The following is a 16424-nucleotide window of genomic DNA, read 5'->3' on the forward strand; positions in this document are numbered from 1 at the left end:
TCCCCAAATCATTTTTACCGGTCAGGTGCGGGAAGGGTATCCCGTGGTTGTGATCAGGTTGGGCACAGGTCTCTGACTGGTTGATGGCGTCAATCCTTAGGCGCCAAAAGGTCGGAAGGCTGTAGTTCTCACGATCATCAAGTACTTAATTCCTTTCACTTGGTGGTGGATTTGGCCTCTAAAAAACTCAGGAAATACTCATGAAGTACTAATTATGTAGGTACTTCCCAGAGGAGCTAAAGCAGAGGAGGTCGGGGAGGGGTCTGTCCTAGGAAGGCTCCAGAGGGTTCTGCTCCTTTACAGGAACCCGCCTCCAAGTCCATCCAGTGACCTAACTGTTAGAACTTTGATTACAAACTAAGAAAACATGATCGCATCCAGAAGAAATGGTCTCATTGTGAAGTGTTTTTCTATTGTTAGGAGAAACTGGGGAGGACCGCTTGTAGTAAAAACTAACTGGTTAGAAATTTTCACACGTACTAATATCACGATGCTGTTAACAAAGTATGACTACTGTATCTGAACTATGAAAGTGACTGATCCAGGTTGATGGGTTCCATGACGTTTTTTAATCATAAAAGTATATTGGCCTTTAAATTTTGGTTTTTTCTTTTCTTTTTAGGGCTGCACCTGAGGCATATGGAAGTTCCTTGTAGCAAATCCAGCAAATTTCAAATCCTTGGAAATGCGGTATTATTGCACAGTCACTGATTATAGGTGTGTGTATGTATATACATATATATATATATATAATTTTTATTTTTACAGCTGCACTTGCAGCATATGGAAGTTCCCAGGCTAGGGGTCAAATTGGAGCTGCAGCTGCAGCTGCCAGACTACACCACAGCCACAGCCACACTGGATCCGAGTCACAACTGTGACCTACACCACAGCTCACGGCAACACTGAATCCTTAACCCAGTGAGCAAGGCCAGGGATTGAAGACAAATCCTCATGGACACTATGTCGGTTTCTTAACCCACAGAGCCACAACAGGAAACTCTTAAATGTTTTTGGATTGGTCACTTATTTCAGGTCAGAGGAGTGGTGTGGTAGAAAGACACCAGAGAACAGGGTCTTAGCCCTGGCATTGCCAATAACTCGTTGTGTGCCTTGGCGTGAGCCTGCTTTCCTCATCTGTAAAATAAAGAGAAAGAAGGGAAAGGATTGCTGAGCACCCTGCAGCTCTAAGATTCTGTGGCTGAACTAGTGTCGGAAGAAATGATTCCTGATTGAGCCACATGTGTATTATCCACTTACAGTGAAATGATCTAGAAAGAAGAACTTTTAAAAATCTGTCCCTGGCCTCGCAGTGGGCTAAGGATCCAGCATTGTTTTGAGCTGTGCTGTAAGTTGAAGACACAGTTGGGATTCTGTTTTGGTTGCTGTGTCTGTGCGTAGGCCTGCAGCTGCAGCTCTGATTTGCCCCCTATCCTGGGAACTTCCATATGCCTAGGGTGTGGCCCTAAAAAGCAAAAAAAAATAAATAGAAAAAAAAAACATATCTAGAGTCTGTTTAGCATGAGTGTTATAAATCAAAATAAGTTTGATGGAGGATCTTACCCTGTAGGAGAGCAGACAGAAATACATGGAAGAGTTCATGAAACATACCCACTTCCTGAGAGGAAGAGAGGTAGAACCCCATCCCTCTCAGTTTGTACAGGCTGATTACAAGGGTCTTCGCAAAGTAGCACCAGGCTTATGTTTCTGTGTTATCTTTGCTTTCTCCCCTTCTCTAATGCTGATACAAACTAGAACACTTGGAATCCCCCAAACATCCTTCTCAGTTTCTTTGCTTCCATTCATTACCCTGCCTAGAAATCCTAGCCTTCTTAAAGACCTAAACTTTGAGTCTTCCTTCTAGACTCCCAGGCTAGAAACCCCTGACTTGTTTCAATTCCCCAGTCTACCCCCTCCCAGTCTTCTGAACTACACACCCCACCTGTTCCTTTAACTAAATCCTTTCAGTTGGTTCTAGCCCAATGTTTCCCTCCTATAGGCCATGTCTTCTCTTCCCCTGGTATTTCCTGGCAAAGCTTTTCACTTACCATTTCAAGAATGGAAACTTCCTCCGTAATCACAATTTACAACTATCTCCATGGAAACATCTGTAGACATTAGGCCCTCTCGGATTATGTACATGTTCCCTTCCAAACCATGGTACGAGTTGTGTGAGTTGGGGGTCCCGTCCCTGAGAGCTGCAGAGGAGGAATGTGAGATGGGTAGATCAAAAAAAACAAGGAGTTCCCTGGTGGTTCAGTGAGTTAAGAATCCTGTGTTGCCACTGCAACAGTTCAGGTCACTGCTGTGGTGCAGGGTTAAAAACTCTGGCCCAGTAAATTCCATGGGTGCAGCACAAAAAAAAAAAAAAAAGAAAAAAGAAAAAAAAAGATACGCATTGATTATTCTTTCCCAAATGTTCTTACAGAGAAGAAAAGCTTTCTAATCCTATAGTTTCTCATCAAGTTATCCTGAATGATATCTCCAACAGAGGTGATATTCTAATCAGAGAAATTCAGTACACATTTTGAAAATACATCGAAATTCAAACTTTAGGATATTCAGTGCATTTCTCTCCAAAACAAAAAATATACTTTGTTTAAAAAAATGGTATTTAACACCTTGCACATATAAAGCACATAAGAAAAATAATTAAGGGAGGATTTCCCACAGTGGCTCATCAGGTTAAGGATCTGGTATTGTCTCTGCAGTGGTGAGAGTTGGATCCCTGGCCAGACACAGTGGATTAAGGATTCAGCTTCATGTAGGTGGATGCTGGGGCTTGGATTCGATCACTGGCCCAGGAATTTCCATACACCATGGGCTTGGCCAAGAAAAAGAAAAAAAATAATTAAGGGGCACAATATAATACCAAGGGATATGTGAAAACAATAGCATACTCTCAATATCTAAGGGCTCATTGTATAACTTGAAATCTAATATTTTATACTTCCTCTCCTGGTTGTCACTGATCATTAATATGCAACAAAATTAAACGAAGCCTGCCAAATGCTTAAAATGCTTTTTTGCAACCATCTCTAAGTTCCCATGATCCCAGGCCATTCTTTATTCCCCAGTGAAACGTGATGCATGTTCCTATATAGGATTACCTACAGGGAGCAAATACCCTGCTTATGCCAATTTGAGTAATGAATACATTACATTATGGTTTTACACAGAAAAAGAATGGTCTTTATGAACTGCATGGAAAATTAAAAGGTAGTCGTGTGGGAATAATTGGCAACAAATGCTCTCAAGAGAGAAAATCATATTCGGAAGATTTTGAGTTGGATGGATTTCCTGCTGTGGCACAGTGGGTTAAGAATCTGATTGCAGGAGTTCCTGTTATGGCTCAGCAGATTAAGAACCTGACTAGTATTCATGAGGATGCAGGTTTGATCTCTGGCCTTGCTCAGTGGGTTCAAGAATCCAGCGTTGCCACAAGCTTCGGCAGAGGTCATGGATGCAGCCTGGATCTGGCATTGCCATTGCCCTGGCTGTAGTGTAGGCTGGCAGCTATGGCTCTGATTCGACCCCTAAGCTGGGAACCTCCATATGCTGTGGGTGTGGACCTAAAAAGATGAAAGAGAGAAAGGAAGGAAGGGAGGGAGAGAAAATTAAAAAGGAGGGAGGGAGGAAGAACCTGACTGCAGCAGCTCAGGTGGCTGCAGAGGCACAGAGTCAATCTCCAGCCACAGGTGCAGCGGGTTAAAGGATCTAGAGTTGTCACAGCTGTGGCATAGGTTGCAGGTGTGTCTCGGATTCAGTTCCTGGCCTGGGAACCTCCATGTGCTACAGACTTAAAAAAAAAAAAGAAAAGAAATTCGAATTGGAAAGACCCAGAGAGCTCATTTATCACATGTGATTACTCCATGTGCTTATTCCAGAATGCCTTTGACCAATTCCTGATCCACCCACATGCAGCTTGTGAGCCGCTAACTAGGGGCACAGTACACTTCACAGAGTTAGGTGTTAGGAGATGAAGAGCTTGAATTATTAGAAACCCTTCTTTATAGTCACCTAAAACCCAGTTTCTTCTAGATTTGCCCTCTGCACTGATTTTGAAGAACTCTCCCTCTTTTGTAGGGAGAGTTGTAGTTAAGACTATAGGCTCAAACTCCAAAGAGTGTAGATAAGCAACCACAGCTCTGCCTCTTTCTAGCTATGTGACTTTGGGAAAGTCACTGAACCTCTCTGAGCCTAAGAGTGCATCTAGGATATGTGAAAATAGAACACGCAGTTGCTGTGGGGACTCAAGAAGCATTAAAAACACTTCACCTAGTGTTTTCTGTATTGCAGCCTTCATTCTTTTCAGGTGGGAAAATAAGACTCCTATTAGGAACAGAGGAGGTAAAAATGTAATGCCTTTAAGGGTCATTATTACTTTATTCTTTTTCTCTGGTAATTTACCTAAATATTCAGAACTGTTGGCAGTAACCAAATCACACAAGCCAGATCCAGCAGCATCAGGAAAAGGAAAAGGGAAAACACACACACACACACACACACCATAAAAGCCCTTAATCTTTTTTTTTTTTTTTTTTTTTTTTTTTTGGCTTTTTGTCTTTTAGGCCACACTGACAGCATATGGAAGTTCCCAGGCTGGGAGGCTAATAGGAGCTGTAGCCACCGGACTACGCCAGAGCCACAGTAACTTGGGATCTGAGCTGCGTCGGCGACCTACACCACAGCTTACGGCAACGCCAGATCCTTAACCCACTGAGTGAGGCCAGGGATCGAACCCAGATCCTCACGGATGCTAGTCTGGTTCCTTAACCACCGAGCCATGATGGGAACTCCTCTTTTGCTTTTATTTGCTACAATTATCAGTACTGACAAACTAAAAGCCAGAGAAAAAATCATATACAGGATTTTCCATTTTGCTAGTTAGGTAGTGGTTTAGATACATAACAGTATCACTTAGAATTGCTCTCATATGATCCCACAGTGATAAAAAATACGTGAAATATAATAACAGTCCCATAATATTGCACTTACTATATTTATTCACCATATAAGAAAAGCCCAACTTTGTATTTACTTAAAAATTGTTAAAATTGACTTTATCATTCACAATAGCCAAGACATGGAAACAACCTAAATGTCCATCAACAGATGAATGGATTAAGAAGATGTGGTACATGTGCACAATGGAATACTACTCAGCCATAAAAAGAACGACATAATGAGAGATCCCATTATGGTTCAGCAGAAATGAATCTGACTAGTATCTATGGGGATGTAGGTTCGATGCCTGGCCTCACTCAGTGGGTTAAGGATCCAGCATTGCCATGAGCTGTGGTGTAGGTCGAAGATGCAGCTCAGATCTGGCATTGCTGTGGCTATGTGCAGGCCAGTGGCTACAGCTCCAATTTGACCCCATATGCCTTGGGTGCAACCCTTAAAAAACCCTTAAAAAAAAAAAAGAATGAAATAATGGCATTTGCAGCAACATGAATGCAACTAGAGATTCTCATACTAAGTGAAGTCAGAAAGAGAAAGACATATACCATATACCACTTTTATGTGGAATCTAAAATATGGCATAAATGAGCCTATCTACAAAACAGAAACAGACTCACAGACATAGAAAACAGACTTGGGATTGCCAAGTGGGAGAAGGAGGGCATGGGATGGTCTAGGAGTTTGGGGTTTAGTAGATGCAGATTATTACATTTTTGAATGCATAAGCAATGAGGTTCAACTGTATAGTACAGGGAACTATACCCAGTCTCTTGGGATACAACATGATGGAAGCTAATATGAGAAAAAGAATGTATATATGTGTATGACTAGGTCCCTTTGCTGTACAGGAGAAATTGGCACATTGTAAATCAACTATACTTTAATGAAAAACAAAAACAAAAACAAAAATTTGACCTTATCAGCTTTCCAAGTCACTTCCATAAATATTATACAACACAACACCAAACTCTCTCTTCACACCTGGAATGTGCTAGAGGCCACTAACTCCTACATTCTAGAGTTAAACCGATGCCCACAGATCAAGAATTTTACTGTTTCATTTCCATCTAAGGTAATTACTGCTAAGTTAAAACGGAGAACAAGTCCCAAAGGGATTTAGTTCTATGTTTAGTCATTTAGAGAATAGGAATAACTGAAATGGACTATATTTCAGTCGATGGCAAAAGTATGTTTTAATAATAGAGTAACATCAATAATAAATGATGCTATAGGCCTGTAAGTTTCAAAGAACTTTATGAATGCTTCAAAGGCTTCTTAATCTATTTTTGACCTATCAGATTTCCTTTTTTAATATTCTGGTGTCTTACAAAGAATGAAAAGGAGAAAATGTCACAGGACTCGCTCGATGTCTTAGAAAACAATCTTCTCTGGATTAACAGATTTACGAGTCACAGAAGCAAGTTTTTAAGAGATGAGAAATCAGAAGATAGCATTGGTTTTTTTTTTTAAAAGTCTGGGAGATATCAAATAATAAATGAAATAAGGTATATTTTGAGGGGAAAATTCACATTACCAGTTAAAAATCATTCTGGTTAGGAAAGAATGGCTGGAATCTGCATGTCATATCTTTTTTTACTCCTTTCATTTTAGGTCTGAATCCTAGAATAGGGTGGGAAAAGAATGCAACAAAGAGCAGTATTTATATATCCTTGTAGAGTTCACATTTTTTAAAATCCAAGAGTTTCAGATTACAATCTCATATTCCATGTTCCCTATAGAGATGAGACATTATTATGTGGAAAACAAATTTTTGACTATCAGGAAGAGTGAAAGAAACCTGATATACATTAGAAATGCCCAGAGTATGGAAAGCCCAAGCCAACTGTCCCGACAATTCTTTCTCTTTTTCACTAGTGAGAAAATATTTACACTCACTATGCATAATTTGCAAAGTAGAGATATATATATTAAAAAAGAAAAATTGAAAACTACAAGAAAGAACCATAGCTAATATTTTGATGTTTCTCCCTCTAGTATTTGCATCAATTACAATTTACTAAAATCATAATCTTGTTGCATATATATTTTATACTCTGATGTTTTCCATTAACCTTTTATCATTACCAATTCAGTACTCTAATTATATATATCAAAGAGATACACGTTTTGGGGCCACGTCCATGGTCAAAATTGAAGTTCCCAAGCTAGGGATCAAACCCACACCACAGCTGTTATATGAGGCACAGCAGTGACCACACAGGAGATCCTTAACGCACTGAGCCACAGGGAACTCCAGGGATACACATTTTTAAGTGTTATCTTTATCTTTTCTGAATTTTAGAATTAACACATGCTAATTTTGAGGGGTAAAACAAACTACAATAGTTTTTTTTTTTTTTTGGTCTTTTTTTTTTTTTTTGTCTTTGTTGTTGTTGTTGTTGTTGCTATTTTTTGGGCCGCTCCCGCAGCATATGGAGGTTCCCAGGCTAGGGGTCGAATCGGAGCTGTAGCCACAGGCCTACGCCAGAGCCACAGCAACGCGGGATCTGAGCCGTGTCTGCAACCTACACCACAGCTCACGGCAACGCCGGATCGTTAACCCACTGAGCAAGGGCAGGGACCGAACCCGCAACCTCATGGTTCCTAGTCGGATTCGTTAACCACTGCGCCACAACAGGAACTCCTACAATAGTATTTTTAAAAAGTAAAAAGAGTTCTCTTTGTGGTCCAGCGGGTTAAGAATCTGACATAGTGTCTGTGAGAATGTGGGTTCAATCCCTGGCCTCATTCAGTGGGTTAAGGATCCAGCACTGCAGCAAGCTGCTGCAAAGGTCACAGATGCACCTTGGATTGGTGTTGCTGTGGCTGTGGCATAGGCTGCAGCTGCAGCTCCAATTTGACCCCTTGTCTGGGAACTTCCATACACCACAGGTGCAGCTGTAAAAAGAAAAAAAAAAAAAAAAAAAAAAAAAAACCCTCTATAAAACCTTGATTCTACTCTTATCCCTAAAGAATAACCACTTTTAACTGTTTACTGAATGTCTTTCCTACCTTGTTTCTGTCATACATAACCAATGATTTCTTTTTGTAGTCTCTCAATTCTGCACATCTAAGAGGTTTTAGCTTTTCACTACATCAACAGTATAATGTACATTCTTACACATTAATATTCAAATGTTCCCCATTTTTATCAGTTCGAGTCTAGAAGTGGGGTTCCTTATAAGCTTATAAGGATTAAAGTTCTTGATAGAGGTCATCAAAACCCATCTCCAAAAAGATTGCAGAGCCCAAATTTCCATCAGCAGAGGCTGAGAATGTTCACCAAGTTTCTAAATTCTCAGCAACTTTTATTGGCCTCTATAATTTTCATAATAGTAGCTAGGATCTTACAAAAACAAACACATCTACATAGGAGGCTTCCAAGGCATTCCAATTACAAGGCTATATTCATATTAGACTTAAGTACTTGCCTCCAAAATTATCACAAGGTAGTCACAGGCACTCCTGGCTTAAGCTCAGAGTTGCATATACATATACACATATGTTTATGTATGTTTTCACATTTATTTATTTATTTAGTCTTTTTTTTTAGGGCCACACTGGCAGCATATGGAGGTTCCCAGGCTAGGGGTCCAATCTGAGCTATAGCTGCCAGCCTGCATCACAGCCACAGCAACACAGGATCTGAGCCACGTCTGCAACCTACACCACAGCTCACAGCAACGCCAGATCCTTAACCCACTGAGCAAGGCCAGGGACTGAACCTGCGTCCCCATGGATTCTAGTTGGATTCATTTCTGCTGAGCCACGAACAGAACTCCTGTTTTCACATTTTAAAAGTTATGTCTGAACAGCAAAATAAAAAAAAAAAAAGTTAATTTAAACACAACACATAATATATTTTGTTTAACTTGTCTTGAGATGAGTTTATTACCATACACATGGGGGAGTTCCCATCGTGGCTCAGGGGTTAGTGAACCAGATTTGCACCCATGAGAATGCAGGATTGATCCCTGGCCTCACTCTGTGTTAAGGATCTGGCGTTGCTGTGAGTTGTGGTGTAGATTGCCGATGCAGCTCAGATCCCGAGTTGCTGTGGCTGTGATGTAGGCTGGCAGTGGCTACAGCTCCGATTGGACCCCTAGCCTGGGAACCTCCATAAGCAGCCGGTGCAGCCCTAAAAAGACAAAAACAAAACAAAACAAAAACACCACCACATGAGAATCGAGGATCTTCCAACTGATAAAACTAAGCATTTTTTAGTTAGTTCTTGGGAATGCTATTTTTAAACACATTTTAGCTCCGTGAGCAATAACATAAATTAGTCTCAAGTGATATGTCAGTTGCTTAAAACAAACAAAAACAAAAACAAAAAAACTTTAAAACCCCCCAAATGCCTATAAGGAAAAACCACACACTCACATGTACTGCTTCACAGCTTTACTTTGTGATTAGGGTGGGCATTCATGAAAATCCCAATTCCATCACTGGCATGTATAAACCATCTTCTCCTCTGCAGCTCCAGCAGCTTGGGGGTGACAGTCTGTGAAGTCAAAGCCTCCCCAGAACCATCCTCTCCCTTTTGACCTTTAGTAGGAGTTCAAGTACAAGTTTTGTCTAAAGTATGGAACACTAGACACCACATCCCAAAATGAAATACAACAGTATAAAGCAACATTTTCAAAGGAAGTATTCCAGGAAGGTTATGTAACTCTTTTTTTTTTTTTAATGATTTTTATTTTTTCCATTATAGCTGGTTTAGGAAGGTTATGCAACTCTTAAAAACCGTTTACTTGTGTCAAAGGTAAGAGGAGTTGGAGATTTAAAAAAAATTTTTTTGAATTACTTATAAGAACGTTTTGAAAGGCAGAATTAAATTAAAAGCCATTTATTTTATTAAAATTAAAGTACGGTTGATTTACCATGCTGGGCCAATATCTGCTGTAGAGCAAAGTGACTCAGTTCCACATATAAATACATTCTTTTATAATCTTCTTTTCCATCACAGTCTCTCCCAGAAGACTGGTTATAGTGTCCCACGCACACAGTAGGACCTTATTGCCTATCCATTCTAAATGTAATAGTTGGCATCTACCAATCCCCAACTCCCTGTCCACCCTCCCTCCCTCCCCGCTATGAACTGGAGGATTCTGAAGATGAAGGTTTTGGGAGAAAGTCCAACAGGCCGTGTGGACTGAACTTTTCTCCCCAGTACAGATAAGCAGTTTGGCGCTGTTGGCTGCTTAAGGCAAGTGTAAGGCAAAGAGCTTCAAAGGGCCACCCCCGGGGAGTTTAAAATTCTATCTTCATTACCCTCTGAGCTTTTGAAGATGCTATGTTTTCCTTGGACCAGATCTGAGCTGTGCAAAAAAAAAAAGAGTTAGCTATCTTCCATCCTTTCAAGGATCACCTGCTGGAAAGAAAATAGCTTCCGAAAAGCAGCAAGGAGGGTACTTCTAAAGGACTGCTACAAGCTGTGAATGACCCAAGACAAATGCAGTTCTGCATGTCAAAGGGGATTTGGGAAACAAAGAAGCACCTACTAGGAATGGGGACTGTGTGAGGGTTTCTTTTCTTTGGCATGCAGAAGTTCCTGGGCCAGGGATTGAACCTGTGCCACAGCAGTAACCTGAGCCATGGCAGTGACATCACTGAATCCTTAACCTCCTGAGCCACCAGGGAACTCTCGAAAAAGGCCGGCTGTAAACACATGCCAGATGGAGAGAGGTCAGCACTAGATCACCAACAGTATTTGTCAAGAAGAACTTTCTTATCCCCCCAACCTTATCTCCTCTATGCACTCTTACCCTCTAGGTGATAAGATGGGGAAGGAGGAGAAGCATTAAGTAGAGAGAGAAAGAGGGGAAAAAAAATCCAGGATTCCCATTTCCTACAGCTCCTTGCTTCTGCACGCACACTCAAGCTTGTAACTTTCAAGCAAGCTGGTGATTTGGATTGTTACATGAACACGGACCTTATAAATGACTATGGTTCATTTTCTTATTCGAAGTGATCAGAGAAGTGTTTGATTTTCATCAAAGAGCCCAGAAAATTCACCGGGAATTCTTGGAATTTTCATTGGCAAAATAAGGAGACCCTTTTTTTTTGGTCTTTTTCTAGGGCTGCACCAGCAGCACATGGAGGTTCCCAGGCTAGGGGTCTCATCAGAGCTGTAGCTGCCGGCCTATGCCACAGCCACAGCAACACAGGATCCTTAACCCACTGAGTGAGGCCAGGGATCGAACCCGCAACCTCATCGTTCCTAGTTGGATTCGTTAACCACTGAGCCACAGCGGGAACTCTGAGAAGACCATTTTAAAAGCTGCCTCCTTGTCTGATTCTCTCCTGCCCTTGACTTTCAGACACAACATTTTTCCTCTTTTTCATGCTATAGTTTAATAATAACAACAGTCCACATTATTGAGTACTTATTTTTTCCAGGTGCTCTGCTAGGTTTTTTGTTTGTTCGTTTCGTTTTTTGATTCTGTTTTTTCAGTACTGAACCCAAGGCATATGGACGTTCCCAGGCTAGGGGTCAAATTGGAGCTACAGCTGCTGGCCTATGGCACAGCCACAGCAGCACGGGATCTGAGCCGTGTCTGCAACCTACACCACAGCTCATGGCAATGCTGGATCCTTAACCCACTGAGCAAGGCCAGGGATCAAACCCACCTCCTCATGGATATTAGTTGGATTCATTACCCCTGAGCCATGACGGCACCTCCTGCTAGGTATTTTAAATACATTTCTCATTTCATCTTCATACAAATCTCTGACTTTTCTGTATGAGGAAACTGAGGTTTATCCATGGTTGTCCTATTGGTAAGTGACAGGTTGGGAATTTACCCAACTCTGTCATCTTTCCCCAAAAGAATGAATACTATGCAGCCTCTCAGGACAGAGGATAAAAAATATCAGGCTTGCTTTCTTTAATAAAACATATGTGGATCTCCCCCATTTCATGAGAAAATGGCAACATTCCACTGAAGGAAAACAAGTACAAAAGTAAACGTAGCTATTTTTTCGGTAATCATAAAATCTGCTGAGGTGCACACTTATTCCAAACTCCTGGATGATGTCATTAGGTCAACAATCCCAGCGCTTTCTCAATCCAGACATGAAATAACAATCACAACAGCCACATGTATACTTTGTCATGTTTGAGCTTCAAACCCTGCATTTGCCTATTTTAATCTAATTTGCTTCTCACAAAAACCCTGTGAGTAGGTGTCAGGAATATGATTTTGTGTGTGTGTGTGTGTCTTTTTGCCTTTTCTAGGGCTGCTCCTGCGGCATATGGAGGTTCCAAGGCTAGGGGCCTAATCGGAGCTGCAGCCACCGGCCTACACCAGAGTCACAACAATGCGGGATCCAAGCCGTGTCTGCGACCTACACCAGAGCTCACGGCAACGCCAGATCCTTAACCCACTGACCAAGGCCAGGGACCGAACCCAAAACCTCATCGTTCCTAGTCAGATTCGTTAACCACTGCGCCACGACAGGAACTCCAGGAATATGATATTTTTGGTGAGGAAATTAAGATGAAAGCTTTTAAACATTGTGATGGATTTAACACCAAAAATGAGTACACGAGAGTTAAGACTAAAGGGAGCACATATCAAGGGGAAGTGGACATATCAACCCATATTTCTATCAAATTTTAACCCCCTCTTTACCAGTAATATTTATTTTTTTTTAATTTTTATGTGTTTTTAAGGGCCTTACCTGCTGCGGTATGTGGACGTTCCCAGGCCAGGGGTCGAACCTGAGCTGCAGGTGCTGGCTTTACAGCACAGCCACAGTAACGCTGGATCCGAGCTACATCTGTGAACTTTGCCACAGCTTGTGGCAACACCAGATCCTTAGCTCACCGAGCAGGGCAGGACCCTGACCTGCATCCTTAGGGACACTATGTCAGGTTCCTAACCCAATGAACCACCATGGAAACTCCCCATTAGTATTTATATCAATCATTCTTGCTCCCTATGCTTTGTACTTGTCAGTAATGCCTCACAAATCCTCTTACATACACTGAACCCCTCACTTCATTGCGATGAGATAATTCATGGCAAGTAACAATGCATATGGTTTTCAGATGTAGAACTCAGGGCTTTAAGAAGTAAACGAGCTGGCCAAGTCACTGGAATACAAGCATCTTATAGGATTTGACAAAACTGGGTTGAATTTATGTCCTAATATAGAAAGGCATGCCTTTTCTCACTGGAGAGATTATTCTAGAACTTCAGAACTATGCCAATATATTTCACAGTAACCTAGGCATCTGGATCGCCCTTCTCTGAGACAGCGAAGGTTCATGTAAGCAATTAATCTTGCTAATTAAATTCCAGGCTTTTTAATTTATTTATTTATTTTGCATTCCAAATGTTACAGTGTTCTTTTCCATCTATTCTTTATCTCTTCATAAACAAACACTCATAAACCTGCCCACCTTCCAACCACTATATCTTTCATACTCTTTATGGCCACAAATACTAACAATTCACTAGCACAGTGATTCTCAGAATTGAACGTTCCTCAGAATCATCTAGACGTCCTGTTAAAGACGCAGATTGCTGGGCACAACACCCACACAGTTTCTGATTCAGTCGAGCCTGGAGTAGGGACTGAAAGTTGGCATTTCTGATGGCTTTCCAGGTGATGCTGATGCGGCTGCTCTGGGTACCACACTTTGTGAGAACCACCAGACAACTTCTCCTACAAGTTCCCTTAAAGGGGCCCCACAGAAAAGTGCTCAACTGCTAAGGTTTCTATCTGGAGGGGGAAAAAAAAGCAACAGCTGTCATGACTCATTGCCTTTTTCAAGCTTTTCCAGCCAGAAAATGAAAAAGAGAAAACAGCCAAATTGAAAGCTAAATGAAAACAGCTGAAGGAATACATGGCTACATTTTGAGAGTTTAAGGCAGTTTCTGGAGTTAGGACAAAAGACATAATAACAATTCAGGTGAACCCTAGGCTGACCACAGTGAAAGCCGGCACCACCAGGGCTACCAGAAAAACCTGGAGACCAAGCCAAGTTGCTCCTGTCCTAACACAGAATCACCTCAGGCACCTGGTTCCCAGTTTCCTTGTGTTTTTAACTGTCAATAGTAAACTCTTTCAGGGAGTTTGTGTTGTGGCTCAGTGGGTTAAGAACCCACATCCTATTCCTGACGATTCGGGTTCGATCCCTGGCCTTGCTCAGTGAGTTAAGGATCCGGTATTGCCGCAAACTGCGGTACAGGTTGCAGATGCTACTTGGATCCAGTGTTGCCATGGCAGTGACATAAGCCTCAGCTGAAGCTCTGATTCAACCCCTAGCTCAGGAACTTCCATATGCTGCAGGTGTGGCCGTAAAATAATTAATTTTTTAAAAAGTAGTTCTCATCTTGGCACAGCAGAAGCATCCGACTAGGACGCATGAGGTTGCAGGTTCGATCCCTGGCCTTGCTCAGTGGGTTAAGGATCTGGCATTGCTGTGAGCTGTGGTGTAGGTCGCAGATGTGGCTCAGATCCTGTGTGGCTATGGCCATGGTGTAGGCCAGCAGCAACAGCTCTGATTGGACCCCTAGCCTGAGAACCTCCATTTGCTGAGGGTGCAGCCCTAAAAAGACAAAAAAAGACAAAAAAAAAAAAAAGTAAATTGTTCCATCTAATTCTCCAAACACATTATTGACATATAGATCTTTAATATCTTTCTACACCATTTCTACTATTTTTTTAACAGAAAAAAAATAGATCGATTATCCATAAACAAATGCTATTGGAACATCAATCAGGCAGATGGAAAATCTGAAGAGAGAAGCTGGCAAAGGAGTTTTCATTGAGTTCCTTTATTCTCTGATGATCACCTCTAGACAACTCTCAGCAGAGATTTTAATTCCATTGTTCGTCTCTTTGCAGAAAACCTAGGCATTTTATGCTGGTATAAAACACTTCAGGATTCTCGTTCGTCAAAAGTAGGACTAGGAATTTAAACAGCACTGTTCCATAAATAAATAAGAGCTAGCAAGCAATGTTATTACAAGAGATCACGTTTCTGCTTAGAATATAAGCTGTTAGTTCTACCTTTAATACAGCAATATATTGCAGAAACTAGTGACCTTTTACTGTGATCACAACGAGTTCATTAAATTTCAAAATACGGTCCACCCAGCAAAGGATAACGCTCCTTAGTGTTAAATCAGTGTTATCCCAATGTCATGGAGAAGGGCAAACCTACGTCTAATGGGAAAGTCACTGAATACACGGGTTTGGAAAGAGGTCATCAATATGAGCATGAGTCATCAAGCGACTTCCTTGGTGATAAAAGTTGCCTAAGTAACCTAGACGCCTTCGTCTGCTAAGGAGTACACTGGCAGTGCGTTGAGTTTCAAACCCACTAGTCATTTCCTTCACTTAATTGCTAACTGCTCTTCCAGGCTGCCGTTTGGGGCCTGTGTTTTATCTAGTAACCCAGCAACTAGTTATTATGCTATATTTTATCCAGGAGAACAAAACAGCAAACTTGACATTTCCATGGATTTCAGAGTAAGCACTGGTGTTATTTCAGTCTGACTTGAAGGGGACCTTATGAAACTGCCGAACCGGATCTCAATGTCACAGCATGGTTACGCCAGACTTAAGAGACAAGAGAGTCAAACAGAGAGGAGATGGGTCTATGAGTGCCTTCTGCGCACACAAAAAGGTGCTTTCCTTTGTTTCTGGGTCCTTGGAGCCCAAGAGGGAGCAATGACCCACAGTAGGACTCAAAAGACATAGATTGTAGAGCGTCACTGGTTCTCATCAGAATAATCCAAATTCAGGTAATTGTGCAACTGCTGAGTTAGGATTTCATCAGGCTGTTACATTTTCATGTATCCTTTTCCCCTTCTCTCTGCAATGGAACTACGATATTTGTTACTCTTGCCCTTATACACATATGAAATACTTCAACAATGCTCTGGTTTAACACAGAGCTGGTTGAAGTGAGCATTACTTGGAAAAATCTGAGATGCAACTGCAATAAGATTAGTAGTGTGCAAGAAATGTTTACAACTGGATAGTAAGCTCTTAGGAGTTACCAGTAATTTTGCCTGAGGAGTTCCCTTCGTGGCTCAGCCCTTAACGAACCCGACTTGGATCCATGAGGATGCGGATTCGATCCCTGGCCTCGCTCAGTGAGTAAAAGATCCAGGGTTGTTGCAAGCTGCAGCGTAGGTCACAGAAGCAGCTGAGATCCAAAGTTGCTGTGGCTGTGGTGCAGCTGCAGTCTGATTCAACCCCTGGCCTGGGAACTTCCATATGCTGCAGGAGTGGCCATTAAAAAAACAAACAAACAAACAAACAAACAAAAAAAAAAACCAACAACAAAAAAACGTTGCTTGAGTTTGGCCTTAAGAATCCCGGTCACCATGTAATTCAATGAACTGCTCATTTCACAAGTCTTTAATCATTCTCAAACTATACAATATTCATAACCCAAATGTTAATAAATTGCCCTAAAATCCAAACTAATAAAG

Source organism: Sus scrofa, chromosome 10 (genome assembly GCF_054392235.1).
Source record: "Sus scrofa isolate SSC_HxYL_T2T_F1_AM1 chromosome 10, Sscrofa_HxYL_maternal_Yorkshire_Landrace_v2.0, whole genome shotgun sequence".
Lineage (NCBI taxonomy): Eukaryota > Metazoa > Chordata > Mammalia > Artiodactyla > Suidae > Sus > Sus scrofa.